Source organism: Camellia sinensis, chromosome 12 (assembly GCF_055761805.1).
Source record: "Camellia sinensis isolate YWXY chromosome 12, ASM5576180v1, whole genome shotgun sequence".
Lineage (NCBI taxonomy): Eukaryota > Viridiplantae > Streptophyta > Magnoliopsida > Ericales > Theaceae > Camellia > Camellia sinensis.
Genome location: NC_138972.1, coordinates 147,042,257 through 147,058,349, shown reverse-complemented (window position 1 = coordinate 147,058,349; position 16,093 = coordinate 147,042,257).

The window sequence follows — 16,093 nt, the reverse complement described above, 5'->3', positions numbered from 1 at the left end:
TTGCATGCATCATATACTTGCCTTGCAATCCTCTCATTTGCCTAAACATGTATCATGCATTTAGACCATCATGCTTGCATGTTTTAGCTTGACTTCATGAAGATTTTATCCATATTGTGACATGTTTAAGCTCAGTTTGGTTTTGATTTGGTCATGTTTGCCATGTTTTGTATAGCCACCATACATTTTAGCTTGTTAGCTTTGGGTGTACGAGTCATGAGTATGCTTTACTTGGGCTATTTCAGTGGTTTGGAATCACTTATCATGCTATTTCAGTTCATGTTCCATGCTTGCATGCTTGCATTTTCCATCCTTTCAATGCTTTGAAAAATTTTTGTCTTATGCTCCATGTTTGGGCCATTGTGCATACCTCTAGACTTAGGTCATTTGTATGCCATCTAAGTGGGCATTGGGGCTTGTCTTGGCATATTATAACTCTGTTTTTTTCATTGCATAACCCATGCCATGTTTGGTTGAGGTAGTTGTAGTGGAATGCTCTCTCTGTGGCCTTGAATGCCCTCTATATCGCGCCCGTTTCTTAGCATGTTTTGGCCTTGTTCCATGTATGCTCTAGCCTTATTTTGGTCTGCCCTAAGACTATTTTAAGTCATCTTGGCTCTTTGAGACTTGGTTGATATGGCCATGGTTTGAACCCCTTTGTTAGTCTCAAGTTTTGGGCTTTATTGCATGCCTTATTTGCATGGCTTGGTTGATTTGGCATCATCCCTTGCACCTTTTCAGAGCTTATCATGCTTGTCATTTGTCCATATTTGTCTCTTCTTAATGTGCTTAAGAGTCGACTCTTTTTATGCCTAAGTATTGGACCTTTACATGTGCATGCTTGGGTGTGTTTTGTCCATCATTCCTTGGCACTTTGGCCACTGATTTTGGCATGGCTAAGGTCTACCCATGTTAGTTTAAGTCCATCTCGGCATGTTGTTGCATGCTTGTCTTGTATGTTGTCGCATACTTGCTTCACTTTGCATGTTGTTAGATGCTACATATATTTGCATATTTGGGTTGTATGCCTATCATATATTGTGTGCTTGCATGTTCATGTTACATTTTGCATGCTTATTAATTTGAATCTTGTCATATTGCTAGCTTAGGTTGCATTGCATTTGGCCTACTCGTTACCTTAGCCTTAGGCGCGTACTTGAAGCCTTGTTGCATATTAGCATGCTTAGGTTGCATAACATTGCTTTTACATGTTGCATTGCATTTAGGCATACATGCATTGCATTGTGTTTGGTTTGGGGTGTCAAACCAAACATGAGGAATGAGGGACGTTCGTACTTGAAGTGACAGAACGCCCCTCAATCCTTAGTCGCCGACACTCTTGATCAAAGCATGATAGAGTTCTAAGCATTCACTTGTTTTGTTGCATTCATTCCACATTGATTTGCACACTTGGCACCTTTGGCCATCATGCATTGAAATGCATGATTGGTGGCCCAAGAGTTGAGAGCCATACTCCATTGAGTTATTAGCATGATAGGGAGGGTGGTCGTGCATACATATGGCTTGTAAATTCCTTGCCATGCACTGTCTGTCCTCTGCTGTAGCAAAACCAGTGTTCCGCAAGAAGCAATGTCGACCACTTTCAATGCCGGCCGACTACCAAAATCCAGCCGATGGTCCCACTTTTGGTCGATGACCATATTTCCATGGCCGGTGGAATTTTATCTTGGCCGGTGACATCCCACAATGCTCAGGGAGTAGTACAAAAGCATATTTGGGACTTGTGCAGTCTTCAGAGTCATAAAACAATGCAAATAAAGGAACAGAGGCATGGCAACAGGTTTTCCGAGCGAGGCGAATCGAGCATGTATCATCCAATCATTCCGAGGCGTAGCTGCGGCGGCCTCTTTAGTTTAGTGTTCAGACTGTTTTGTAATTAATTTGTTTAATTAATTAAGTCTTTTGTAATAATTAATTAGTTAGTTAATTAGTTAATTTGTATTATTTATTCGAACACTCCGTCAAGAGGGCAAATTTTGTAATAAGCGTGCGTGCGTGTGTGAATGTCTTCCAACCCCACGTCTTTCTCCCATTTACTTACCTGCTTTCAATGGTTAGTTCTAGGTCATTTTCAATTTAGCATCCTTATGCTATGCATGTTTGCATCATTCATTCGTATTGCATGCACCAGGCTCGGCGCATCATACTAACTGTATTGTATTTAATTCCAACTTGAATACGTGTATCGAGTTGTCGCATTTCACATACCATCTTAGATTAGCCGAGCCTATTCTAGTTGCATTGTGCATGCGTTGAATTAGCCATTGCTAACATAAACTAGGATCATGCATGATTACTAACTAGTTTCTTGTTTTAGCTCGGAGTACACTATGAGTGTTATGCTTTAGCATCTTGCATGAGTGTGAGTGTTGCCATGATAGCATGCTTGCCATGAGACTATTTGCTTATGTGATATAACTGCCTGAATGCCTGTGGGTGAAGGTTAGATTGTTTGAGTTGGAACAATTCATTGAAATGCGAGTTTTAAGCCCACTTGAGAGTGGTAAAATCCTGTTTTCTTAAGCCCACTCGAGGGTGGCAAATCCACATCTTAGCCTACTTGCAAGTAGCACCTTCAAACCATTTTCAAACAAACGGATATGAGATGCTTTGTTCCAAATTAGGCGATCTAGTCTATACTTGTATGTTGTGCGCATCACATAGTAAAGATTAGCTAATTAACTGGAATAAAAATTCATGTGTTTTCAAAAACAAGATATCATGTTTAGTAGTGGCCGATCTTTGATCGGGCGAGCGGGGGTGCTCATAGCTGACCTTCCCCAATCGTACCCAACTTCCCGAGCCGAGGCAACTTTGGTGATGATGGACAAGTGGCCTTAGGCAACGAGTCAGGGTTTCCTAAATTTCTCCCAAAATAAAATATTTATGTGGCAACTCTGTATCTGGCAAAACAGTCCATGTTTGGCACTTCTTTCTAAAAAATCAGTTTTCCAAAACGATTTGTCGGATTTGGACTCTTTGGTGATTTATCAATCTCACATTGCACATTGTGAGATCAGATTAAAAATCGTGCCACTTGAGTCCGAACTGTAGCACGGAAGCCCTCGCGGGGCGCGTCTACAAGGAGATGATGCGTGAACTCCAAGAGACTATGCAAACCATGCAGCGGGATGCTGCCCGCCAAACAGAGATTGTGGCTCAACAAGCAGAGTTGATTGCCAGACTTCAGTAACAACTGCAACCGCAACCACAACAACAAGCTAGAGCATCTGCTTCGCACCCACATCCACCCCCGCCAAGCGTTCCGACACCCAGGGAAATAGCAAACGTCCAGGAAAATATGGACGTCCCAACGGGGCCAGCTCCACCCCCAATCCTACCTCAGCTGTCCAAAGCGCCCACCAATCTAGTGGATATACCGTTTGAATTTGAGGTGGATCCAACAACGCTAAAAGTGAGCATGCTAGAAAAGCTGTTCAAGAAGGCTCAAGGAGCTCATTCCATTCCAGATATAGAGGATGGATACACTGACTCAGCCGTGACTCTGCCAGACCGATTCAAAATGCCGCATATTGACCGTTTCAATGGTTCTGGGGATCCCATGGTACACTTCCGGTTGTTTTCAGATGTCCTAAGGCCGATGGGCCTCTCCAGACTGCAAAAGCTTTCCCTCTTCGGCCAGACCCTGTCGAGTGTTGTGGCTATTTAGTATGCAAAGCAAGAGGACTCTACCAAGAGAAGCTAGGAGGAGATGACTGAGGCCTTTATAGCTCAATACTCCTATAACACACAGATCGAGATTACAACTCGTGATCTTGAGACAACCAGACAGGAACCAAAAGAGAGCTTATCCGACTTCGTAACCAGTTGGAGGGCCAAAGCCTCTATGATGAGCATCAGGCCGGTCGACAAGGATCAAATACGGATGGTTGTGCGCAACCTCTAGCCCAAGCTTATGCAAAAGATTATCGTCCTCCCCCTTCCTACCTTTATGGATCTACATGAGATTGGGGTGCAAATCAAGGACGCCATGAAGTAGGGTCTGATTGACCATGAGAGAGATCAGCCCAAGAGGGCATTCAACCACAGTACGAATGCAGGCACGAGTAGTGCTGCAGCTGCCAGGACTTCAGATGTGGGCATGGTCACCACCACCACCCCAAAAACCCTTGCAACTACACCCTTTACCAGTGCGTCTGGAAGTAACTCACAAACAGCCAGATATGCACCCTGAGGCCAGAGAGCCTTCACTCCACTATACATGCTCCTGTCCAAAGCTCTGGGGGTTTTGATCAAGAAAGGGCACTTGAAGCCCCTAGAGTCGCGGCCATTACCGGACAAGCTTCCTCCCACCCATAACCCCGCGAAGTACTGTGCCTTTCAACAACAGCATGGTCACGAAACCGACCAGTGCTTTAGATTGCGTCATGAGATTCAGGATCTCATCGACAGCAGGGTGATTGTGCCTCCGGAGAAGCCGAATGTCACAACCAACCCTCTCCCACCACATAACCAAGCTCCACCTCCCAAATGCATTAACCTAATCCAAATTGGGGTTGTGTCTTACGACCCTGGCATATATATCACTCCCTCCAACCTACCCAAGCTGGAGGTGTTCATCCTGGACAGCACGGATTTGTGCATATTGAGCACCTCCCTAACCTAACCTGAACTGGTGGTGGTGACTATCAAAGATAGAATCGGGATGACTGTGGGGGCAGATAGAAATGATGGTTCAGAGCCTGAGGGGTCTGCGAGCTTCATATGCAACCACTTGGGCCTCTCCAGGTGCAATTCATAAGACGGTTTATTACAAAATTAACCTTGACTTATGAAGCACTTTTTGGTCTCCTGAAGAAAGGAAAGAAATTTTGATGGGATGATTGATGTCAGTTTGCTTTTGAGCAGATCAAGCAGTACCTTCAGAATCCACCTGTGTTGTTGCCGCCAGAGCCGGGGAATCCCTTGATTCTATATCTATCAGTAACAGACACAACAATGGGATACATGCTTGCTCAGGAATCTGAGGATAAAGTGGAGAAAGCCATCTATTACCTGAGTAAGAAAATGCCCGATTACGAGACTCGTTACACCCCACTGGAAAAGGGTTGCATGGCCTTAGTATGGGCTACCAGGAAGTTAAGGTACAACTTGTTAGCTCACTCCGTAATTATGGTTTCGAGATTAGATCCCATCAAATATCTCTTTGAGAAACCAGCGCTTACGAGTAGGCTAGCCCGTTGGTTACTTCTTCTCTCCGAATTTGATTTGAAGTATGTGACTCGCAAGTCTGTTAAGGGGAGAGTAGTAGCAGAGTTCCTGGCGGATCACCCAGTAGAAGGGGACAAAGCGGTAGAATACCTATTCCTGGATGAAGCTATTCTGCAAGTCGAAGAAGAGATTTGGACAATGTACTTTGACGAAGTGTCTAATCAGTGCGTGTCACGACCCGAACCCGCCCCCATGGGTTAAGGACGTAACCGGCCAGTAATCCTAGGATTACCTACGGCCTCAAACCAAAACAGACTTAACACATCAGAGTAAAGGGGCCAAAAGGGAAGCAAAATTTAAAACTTTGTCCGTAGAGCTGTGCTTACATGGCACATCAAAACAAACCATACATATGTACGTTAATAACTCACAACAGAAACATAGCGACATAGGTTCTGTACAGACAGGATCATCCAAAACTAAGTCAACCCATAAAAACTATAAGCAGACATATACAAAACTTCGCCAACCTGACAAAATGTAAATACATAACAAAAGGGCGAAGACGGGTCTCGTGCGTGAGACACAAGGGCTGACTCTCTCAAAACCTTAGTTGTTCCATACAGACTTCACTGAGACTGGGTCTGGACTTCTCTTGGCTCACCTACAAACACATGAATGAGCGTGAGCGATAGCCCAGTGAATAATATCAAATCAAATACAGAAGTTACATAACAATGTAGAACAACATGTTCCAAACGGCCTTAGGCCCAATTTTTTATGTCAAAACGGCCTTTGGCCCATTCGTTTATGTCAAAACGGCCTTTGGCCCATTCATTTATGTCAAACGGACTTTGGCCCATTCATTTATGTCAAAACGGCCTTTAGCCCATTCATTTATGTCAAAACGGCCTTTGGCCCATTCATTTATGTCAAAACGGCCTTTGGCCCATTCATTTATGTCAAAACGGCCTTTGGCCCATTCATTTATGTCAAAACGGCCTTTGGCCCATTCATATCGGACTTACGTCCACAATCCCAATTAGCAGTTCATAAAGTTTAAAAATGGGATAAACAATTGGACATTCACAAGCATTCAAATATCGATATTACTCACAGTGATCGGCTTGTTGATTTGCCCTGGAGCTTGACCCTACACGTTTCATGAACACAAAAGGGGTCAATAACAGTTTAATCCGTTCTTTAATTCACATATTCCTCTTTAGGCTTTATTATTATCTCGTTAACTCATTTACAATGCTTAACATATGCCTAAGAGCGCTTGGAAGTGAAAGAGAACGGAAAACAGAACACAAAATGCAAAAACAGGATTTCAGAAAATAGGGTCCCCGCTCGAGCGTAGACTTCCCCGCTCGAGCGGACCCTTAGGTCTGCAAAAGTACTGGTTGCCTTCAATTCCAGCTCGAGCGTGAACTCGGCCGCTCGAGCGTAATGCCTGCCTACATAGCTCCCCGCTCGAGCGTCAAATCCCCCGCTCGAGCGGGAATCATGTCTGCAAAAAGATGCTGGGAGCTCGTTTTCTACGCTCGAGCATGGACTTACCCGCTCGAGCGGAAGCAGAAATTCTGGAAATTCCAGATTGTGTTCTTGAGCTTCAACTCGATTTCCCAGCTACCTTTCTTGCATGCAAGGGCTCAAATCTCAAATATAATCATACTAACATGGTTCCCTTGCAAGATCATAACATTATGAAGTTCAATTTCTTGATTTATCTACATGCATGCCCCAAAATATCTCAAACCCATCATTAACATGCTCAACTTCAAACATTCAAGACTTATACTCCCATGATTTGTACATGCATGTGGGAGATGCTCATCATTCTCAACTTAGATGGTACAGATGGTGATCAAAATATGAGTTTCAACCAAAACTCTACATGAATCATGTGTTTCAAGCTCAAACATGCAAATTCAAAGCAATTTCTTACATGCATGAGTTCTAAGACTCCAAACTCAACAAAAATCAACTTATTACATGCTCTTGATCACAACAACCCTTGAGCTTACAAGATCACAATTTCTAACTTATGAATTCAAGACCAAATGCTTACCTAGAGGCTCAATCTTCCAAACTATAGTAATTCCTTGAGTTTAATCCTCCGATTCTTCACAAATTTGAGCCAAACACCAAACTCTCCTCTTTTCCCTCTCTCTAGCCGACTCCCCTCTCTCTCTCTCTTACGTTTAAGTCAGCCAAGAGGAATAACAAAGAGGGATTTGAGTGTATAGAGCCTCACTAAGTCACAATATAATAATAATATAGAGTAATTGGGCACCCATTTTACCAGCTTAATCAATTTAATTTGGCCCAAATAAATTTTTAATTAAACTTCATCGTAGGCTCTAAAAATTATGCCAACCACAATGGCGTAATCAATTTCGGGTTCTGTGGCCGATAAAGCCCTCAATCTAGTTTCCAAAGCAGGTTATTCAAACAGATATTCCTACGATGGACAGATACGAATTCAAAATCACATAATGGCACACAAAATCATGCTAAACACATGACCATAAACAGATTTAGGACCAATTTAGCATAATACAGAACAGGGATGTCACAGTGCGGTTATGGGATAGGTGTGCTGCTGATAGCACCTGACAATTACCATATACCCTTAGCTTTCAAACTCCGGTTCAAGGTATCTAACAACGAAGCAGAATACGAGGCATGTATTGCTGGTTTAGAAGCCGCCCTGGAACTAGGGGCAAAAAGGTTAGACATCATTGGGGACTCGAACCTAGTTGTATCTCAGGCGAATGGAGACTGGAAGGTCAAAGAAGAAAGAATGAAGATCTATCACCAAACCCTAGACGTTTTGATTCCTAGGTTTGAGAAATTTACCTTCACGCATTTACTAAGAGAGAACAACAAGTTCGCTGATGCCTTATCAACTTTATCATCTATGATAGACATCCCATCGGGGGTCCGGATGTATCCAATCATCATTGAGCAGAGATATGTGCCAGCCTATGAGACTATAGCTGTCATAGATGAAGTTCAAGATTAAAACCCCTGGTATTATGATATTTGGAACTTTTTAGAAAAGGCAGTGTATCCACCTAAGGAAAACGCCAAAGATAAAAGGGAAGTATGGTGGATGGCCCCTCAATTTATCATCTGTGGAGGTAAATTGTACAAGATAGGTCATCTAAGAATGCACAAGTTATGTGTTGACACAAAAGAGTCAAAATGCCTAATGGAGGCTATCCATGGGGGAGAGTGTGGAGCAAAGGAGTCAAAACGCCTAATGAGCGAAGTAATGTTAGCCCGAAAGATTCTCAGGCAAGGTTACTATTGGTCTACCATGGAGGAGAATTGTATCGGTTTTGTTCGGTGATGCCACAAATGCCAAATCCATGTGTAGACGCGCTCTCGGGAACTCTCCGACATCCGCGCGCCATGGCGAGGGCGCGGGGATCTCGTTTTGTTCTGAGCTACTACAGTTTGGACTCAAATGTCACGGTTCTGAATCTAATCTCACAATGTGCGATATGAGACCGATAAATCACCAAAGAGTCCAAATCCAGCAAATCGTTTTGGAAAACTGATTTTTATAAAGAAGTGCCAAACATGGACTGCTTTACCAGATACAAAGTCGCCACCTAAATATTTTATTTTAGGGGAATTTAGGAAACCCTGACTGGTGCCGAAGGCCACGTGTCCATCACCACCAAAGTTGTCTTGGCTCAGGAACTTGGGTACGATTGGGGAAGGTCATATAATGAGCACTCCCGCTCACCCGATCAAAGATCAGCCTGTACCAAACATGATATCTTGTTTTTGAAAACACATGTGCTCTTATTCCGATTATTAACCTAGAATTTACTATATGTTGCGCACAGCAAACAAGAATAGACTAGATCGCCTAAGTTGGAACAAAACATTGCATATTCGTTTGAAAACGGTTTGAAGTTTGCTACTCGCAAGTAGGCTAAAATGCGGATTTCAATGAATTGTTCCAATTCAAGTAATCCAACCTTCACCCACAGGCATTCAGGCAATTATAGCAAATAAGAAATGAGCCTCATGGCAAGCATGCTAACATGGCAGCATTAACACACATGCAATATGCTAAAGCGTAAACACTCACAGTGTACTCCGAGCCAAAACAAAGAACTAGTTAGAAATCATACATGATCCTAGTTCATGTTAAGATGGCTAATGCAACACATGCGAGAATGCGACTAAGATAGGCTCGGCTACCTAGAATGTCATGTGAAATGTAACTTGGTTAACATGTATTCAAATAGGAATTGAAATACAATGCGCAGTTAGTATGATGTGCCGAGCCCGGTGCATGCAAAACAGATGAATGGATGTACGCATGCAAGCATAAGGTATGCTAAATGAAACATGCCCTAAAACTAACCATCGTAAACGGTTAAGTAAAAGGGAGAAAGAAATGGGGGTTGGAAGACATGCATCACACACACGCACGCTTATTACAACAATACGCCCTCTCGAAGGAGGGACCGAATAAGAAGTTAACTAGCAAATCTAAGCTAATTAAACTAATTATTACAAAACAAATTAATTAACTAATCCTAGTTAACTAATTATTACAAAATGAATTGAATAGCTAACGCATTAATATCAAATTATAACCAAATATATAAGTAAGCTATCTAAGCATGGCAGCTAAGGAAAGCAATAAAACAGGAGCCTCAGAGGGAGAAGGATGCATGCATGTCCAGTTGCCTCGTTCGGAAATACAATGCGATGCCCCGATTTGCCTCTGTTTGCAATTGTCCTCAGAACCTTACACCAAGCTCCAGAAAGCTTAAACTCCATCTTGTGAGATCTGTGGGAGGGTGGCCGACCACTTTTGGTCTCTCTAGCCACCTACCGACCACTTTTTGTTGCCACAAACCAGGAAAAGTAGTCGGCCAACTAGTTTTTCTGGCTGGCCGGCCAATTGTTGCTACTGAACTCCAATTTTCTGCGACAGAGGGCATGGCAATGTATTTGCAGCATATGTGTGCACAACCACCCTCCCTATCATGTAATGAACTCAAGGGAGTGTGGTTCTCAACCCTTGGACCACCAATTATGCATTTCAATGCGTAATGGCCGAGAGGCAAAGTTGCACAATTTAATATGAAATGAATGCACAAGTAAACACATAAAGCCTAAAACTCTATCATGTATGATCAAGAGCATCGGCGACCGGGAATTGAGGCACGTTTCATCACTCTAAGTATGAAACGTCCCTCTTTTCCTGCCGACCAGCCAGAACAGATGGCCAACCGACCAAATAGATGGCCGACCGACCAGTTAAAGTAGCCGACCGACCAATTTTGCTAGCCGACGACCTTCCGGAGTATTCTACAGATTGAATGGATGCCAGCTGTGCCAGCTGGAGGGCACAGACTAGATCCTCCATACATCTTTGCTCTTGGTTTGAAGCTTTATTCTCTTGACTCTATAAAGGAAGCTCTCCTCTTTCTTATACCAGGTTCTAAAAAATTCCAGAGGCTTACAACTCTCTCTCTCTCTATATCTCTACACTTGAGCCTCCGAACTCTAGTTTTCTTGGACCATTTGCACTACAACCCTTAGCACCACACCTCTACCATCCATTCCAGCACTTCAAGACTGATTTTCAAGGGTTGAAGGTTCACCAACTTAGTCCAAAAGCTCCAGCTTTGCTGCTCTTCAAGGGTAAGCACCTATTTCCCTTAAACTTGCATTTTTTTGCTCCATTGATTAGCCTTACTTGCAAGTATTTATGGAATTTGTCATAAACTAAAAAGTGTCATATTTTGAGCTTCTCTTGAATATTTATTAAGGAAATTTTTCTGTTTGAAGTCATCTACTTCCTTGTTTGTTCAATCTCTCTTTTAGGGCTAATTTTGCATCCTATTTTAGCCTTACTTGTGAACATTTTCGAGATTTGTTATAAACTGAAAAAAGTCTTGTTTTGAGGCCCTCTTGATGTTTGATTAAGGGCATTTTTCTGTTTGAGGTCATATACTCCCTTGTATGCTTGATTGCCTCTTGTTTCGAGCCTTGCATCTAAGCCTTTGTTGCATGCTTTGTTTGGCCTTCTAGCCACTGAAATCTAGTGGATTTTCAGTGGCTAGTACACTGTTTTGAGAGCCAAAATCAGAGGGGGGTGACCCCCTCTCTCCTTGTCTTGTTTGTTGGCCTTTTTGGCCTTCCAAAAGGGCTCCATCTTGCATGCTTTGAAGTCACTTTTCAGGCCCTTTTTGGTGATTTTTAGGGCTATCATAATCCATTTCCAGAGTTGGTTTGGTCTTGCTAAGTGTCTATCTTGTATGTGCTTAATAACCCCTTGTATGGCCCTCTACAGGAGCTCATCATTTTTGCATGCATTGGCTGCATTTCAGTGGTTATTTGGACATATTTTGACATAATTTGTTCACCGATTTTGGCTAGTTTGGTGAGATTTCATGCGCATCATATAGTTGTAATACAACTCATGCTTACTAGCCAATTTTGCATATTGCCTTAGCTCTTCATGTGAACACTTTTTGGCCATACTTTGAACTAGAAATGTTCATGTTTTGGGACTGCCTTAGCTCTGTCTTTGTGCTTCATAGTCAAATAATGCATGCTTTGTATAACTATAAGTCAATACATGTGCCTAATTTTGAGTTTTGGGGCTCATCTCATGCATCAGGTGCCATATTTCCATGTTTCGGGACCATTTAGCATCATGTTGCAGTGCTGAAATTACATGTTTGTATGCCACCTTGCATCCCTTGCCATGCCTTGGTAGAGTGGCATTTGATGCCTTAGGTTCGGTCCTCGGTTTACGTGCATGTGTGAACACATTTCGATTATCTCATTTTCATCTAATGGCCACTGATTTTGGCATGCTTACGAGCTATCCATGTTAGTTTAAGTCCATCATCGCATGTTGTTGCATGCCATGTTTGCTTACATGTTTAGGTTGCGCGCCTAGTATACATTGCTCATTTGCATGTTCATGTTGCATACTTAGCCTCCATGCCTAGGTTGCATTTCATTGAGCATACATCCCTTGCCTCTTGATCAATCATGATAGGGGTTGGGGCCCTTTGATGTGTTTTGTGCTTGCATTTCATTTGATATTGAAGTTGCACACTTGGCCTCTTAGGCCATCATGCATCGAAATGCATAATTTATGGCCCGAGGGTCGAAGGCTATGCTCCCTTGAGTCCATTGCATGACAGGGAGTGTGTCCATGCATACATTTGTTTGAAAATTCCATGCCATACACTGCTTGCCCTCTGCTGCTGTCAACTGCAGGTTTCAGCAGGAAGATTTGGCCGGCCGGCCATCTCTAGTGCCGACCGGCCATCCATCAATGGCCAATAACTTCATCAGCGGCCGGTGACCATTTCCCATGGCCAGTGGCCATTCCTCCTAGCCGATGGTGTTCTCAGTGTCCAGAAAAGCATCCTTGGGACTTGTACAAATTTTCAGAGAAGCAAGGTAGTGAAAACAGAGGCAGTAGTGCTATGGCAGCGAGTTCTCGGGCAAGGTAGATCAAGCATGCATTATTCACGTATCCCGAGGCAGGGCTGTGGCCATTTTCTTTTTGCATTCAATTTGTTGATTAATTAGAAATTTTGTAATAGTTAATTTAGTATTATTTATTCGGACTGTAATATTTATTCGGACCCTCCGAGCGAGGGCAATTGTGTAATAAGTGTGCATGAGCGTGTGCATGTCTTTCAACCCCACGTCTTTCTTCCCTTTTATTTACTAGCTTTCGATGGTTAATTTAGGGCATATTCAAATTAGCATACAGTATGATAGCATGTTTGCATTCATTCATCCGTTTTGCATGCACTGGGCTCGGCGCATCATTCTAGCTGCATCTGTATTTCAATTCCAAATTGAATACGTGTTAGTTGTAGCATTTCACACGCCATCTTTAGGATAGCCGAGCCTATTCTAGCTGCATTTCGCTTGTGTTGCATTAGCTATTTTTAACATGAACTAGGATCATGCATATGATTACTAACTAGTTTCTGTTTTGGCTTGGAGTACTAGGTAAGCTTTTATGCTTTAGCATACCGCATGCGTGTGAGTGTTGCCATAATAGCATGATTACCATGAGGCTAGCTGCTTATGTGATATAACTGCTTGAATGCCTGTGGGTGAAGGTTGGGTTATTTAAATTGGAACAATGCATTGAATGCAAGTTTTAAGCCCATTTGAGAGTGGCACAACCATATTTTCTAAGCCCACTTGAGGGTGGCAAAATTCATGTCTTAGCCTACTTGCAGGTAGCACCATCAAACCATTTTTCAAACAAACAAATATGAAATGTTTTGTTCCAATTTAGGCGACTTAGTCTATACTTGTTTGCTGTGCGCATCACGTAGTAAATCTAGGCTGATAACCGGAATAAGAACACATAATGCTTTCAAAACAAGATATCATGGTTAGTAGAGGCCAATCTTCGGATCGGGCGAGAGGGGGTGCTTATAGCTGACCTTCCCCAATCATACCCAAGTTCCCGAGCCGAGGCAACTTTGGTGATGACGGATACGTGGCCTTAGGCAACGAGCCAGGGTTTCCTAAATTCCCCCTAAAATAAAATATTTAGGTGGCGACTTTGTATCTGGCAAAGCAGTCCATGTTTGGCACTTCTTTCAAAAAATCAATTTTCCAAAACGATTTGTCGGATTTGGACTCTTTGGTTCAGATTAAGAACCGTGACAATTTAAGTCCGAACTGTAGTAAACCCACAAACGAACAAAACGGGACTCATCCTCCCGAGGCGTTCGGGGACGTCTACATGGGGCTATATATATAGGGCCATATACACTCTCATTTGTTCCTTTTGAGCTCAAAATCTGAGTTATACATTTGTGAGGGTGAGAAGGCCGGCTATAGAGAGAGAGATGGGAGAATTGTGCAATTTTGCTCAAGAAGCTTGGTGATCTTGAGGGCACACTCAAGAATTTACCATAAATTGTGAGAATTAAGGCTCCTAGGTGAGTAATCAACCATTGACTCATGGATTTTAGTTTGTAAATTGTGTATTCAAGCTAGTTGGGTAATCAAGACTGAGAATTGAAATGAAATTGAGTTGATCATGTTGAATTGAAGGTCAATGTATGCATGCATGTAGGAAATTGCTATGAATTTACATGTTTAGGCATAAAGTATGTAATCCATGTTGATTTTTTATTGAGGTCCATGCATTTGATCATCTCTTCACCAATTAAGTTGAGGATAATGAGTATCTCCCACATGCATGAGCAAATCATGAAAGTGTGAGCTTTGAATGTTTGAAATTAGTGTGTTGGTGATGAGTTTGAGTCAAATTGGAACATGCATGTGTTTGATTCATGAAATTGAGCTCCATGATAATGTAATTTGGTATTTATACCATGTTAGTATATGTACATGTTAAGTTTGAGTCATAATATGCAAGAAATGTTGGTTTGAATGTTGAATTTGGGCTCAAGAACCATTCTAGAAAACCCAGAATTTATGATGTCCGCTCGAGCATGGGAACTGCTGCTCGAGCGGGAAATACGAGCTCCCAGTATTTTCTGCAGACATGACGTCCGCTCGAGCGTGCGGGGAAGTTCACACTCGAGCGGGGAGCCATGTAGTGATGTCTTCCGCTCGAGCGTCAGAATTCACGATCGAGCGTAAATTTGACTTAACCAGTACTTTTGCAGACCTCATGGGTCCGCTCGAGCGGGGAAGTCCACCCTCGAGCGGGGACCCTGTTTTCTGAAATTTTGAAAAAGGCCTTCTGTGTTTCATTTTCTGTTCTCTTTCACTTCTAAGTACTCTAAGGCATACATTGAGCATTGTAAATGAGTTAGAAGGATAAGAAAGAAGCCTAAAGAGGAATATGTGAATTAAGAATGGATTGAATCATTTGTGACCCATATGTGTTATATGATGTGTAGGGTCAAGCTCCAGGGCAAATCAACCAACCGATCACTGTAAGTAATATCTTATTAAAGATATCTGAAATACGTTATTTGTCCAATTTCTTACTTCTATGTAAGTCTTATAAGTCTGTTTATCTGAACGGGGGACAAATGTTTGCTATACAAAATGAATGGGCCAGAGGCCAGTTTGACATGAATGAATGAATGGGCCAGAGGCCAATTTGACATAAATGAATGAATGGGCCAGAGGCCAGTTTGACATGATAAAATGAATAGGCCAAAGGCCAGTCTGACATGAAAGTATGATTGGACCGAAGGCCAGTTTGACCTGAAAAGTATGAATGGGCCGAAGGCCAATTTGACATGAACAAAAGATAAGTGGGCCAAAGGCCAGTTTGACACAAATAGATTGGGCCCGAGGCCGTCTGATGTGTTTGGAACCATAGCTATTTGACCTGTGTATGAATATATGTATGTATTAGACAGAAATAAGAATTGGGCCTAAGGCTGTTAGATGTATATTGTTCCAATGTATCTCCTTTATTTGATATTATTCACTGGACTATCGCTCACGCACATTCATGTGTCTGTAGGTGAGCCAAGGGAGGTTCAAACCCAGCCTCAGTGAAGTTTGTGTCGAACAACCAAGGTTTTGAAGAGTCAGCCATATGTCTCACGCACGAGACCCGTCTTCGTCCTTTTGCCATCCTGTTTTATTTTGTCATGTTGGCGAGGATTTTGGTTTATGATTGTATATAGTTTTGATTGGCTGACCTAGACTGAATGATCCTGTATGTACAGAGCTTTGTGTTAGTACATATTGTGATGTGAGTTATTAACATGTATATGTATGGTTTGTCATGATGTGCCATAGAAGCACGGCTCTATGGACAAAGTTTTAAATTTACTTCCGTTTAGCCCCTTTACTCTGACGAGTTTTGTCTTATTTGGTTTGAGGCCGTAGGTAATCTCGTGATTACTGGCCGGTTATGACCTTAACCCAT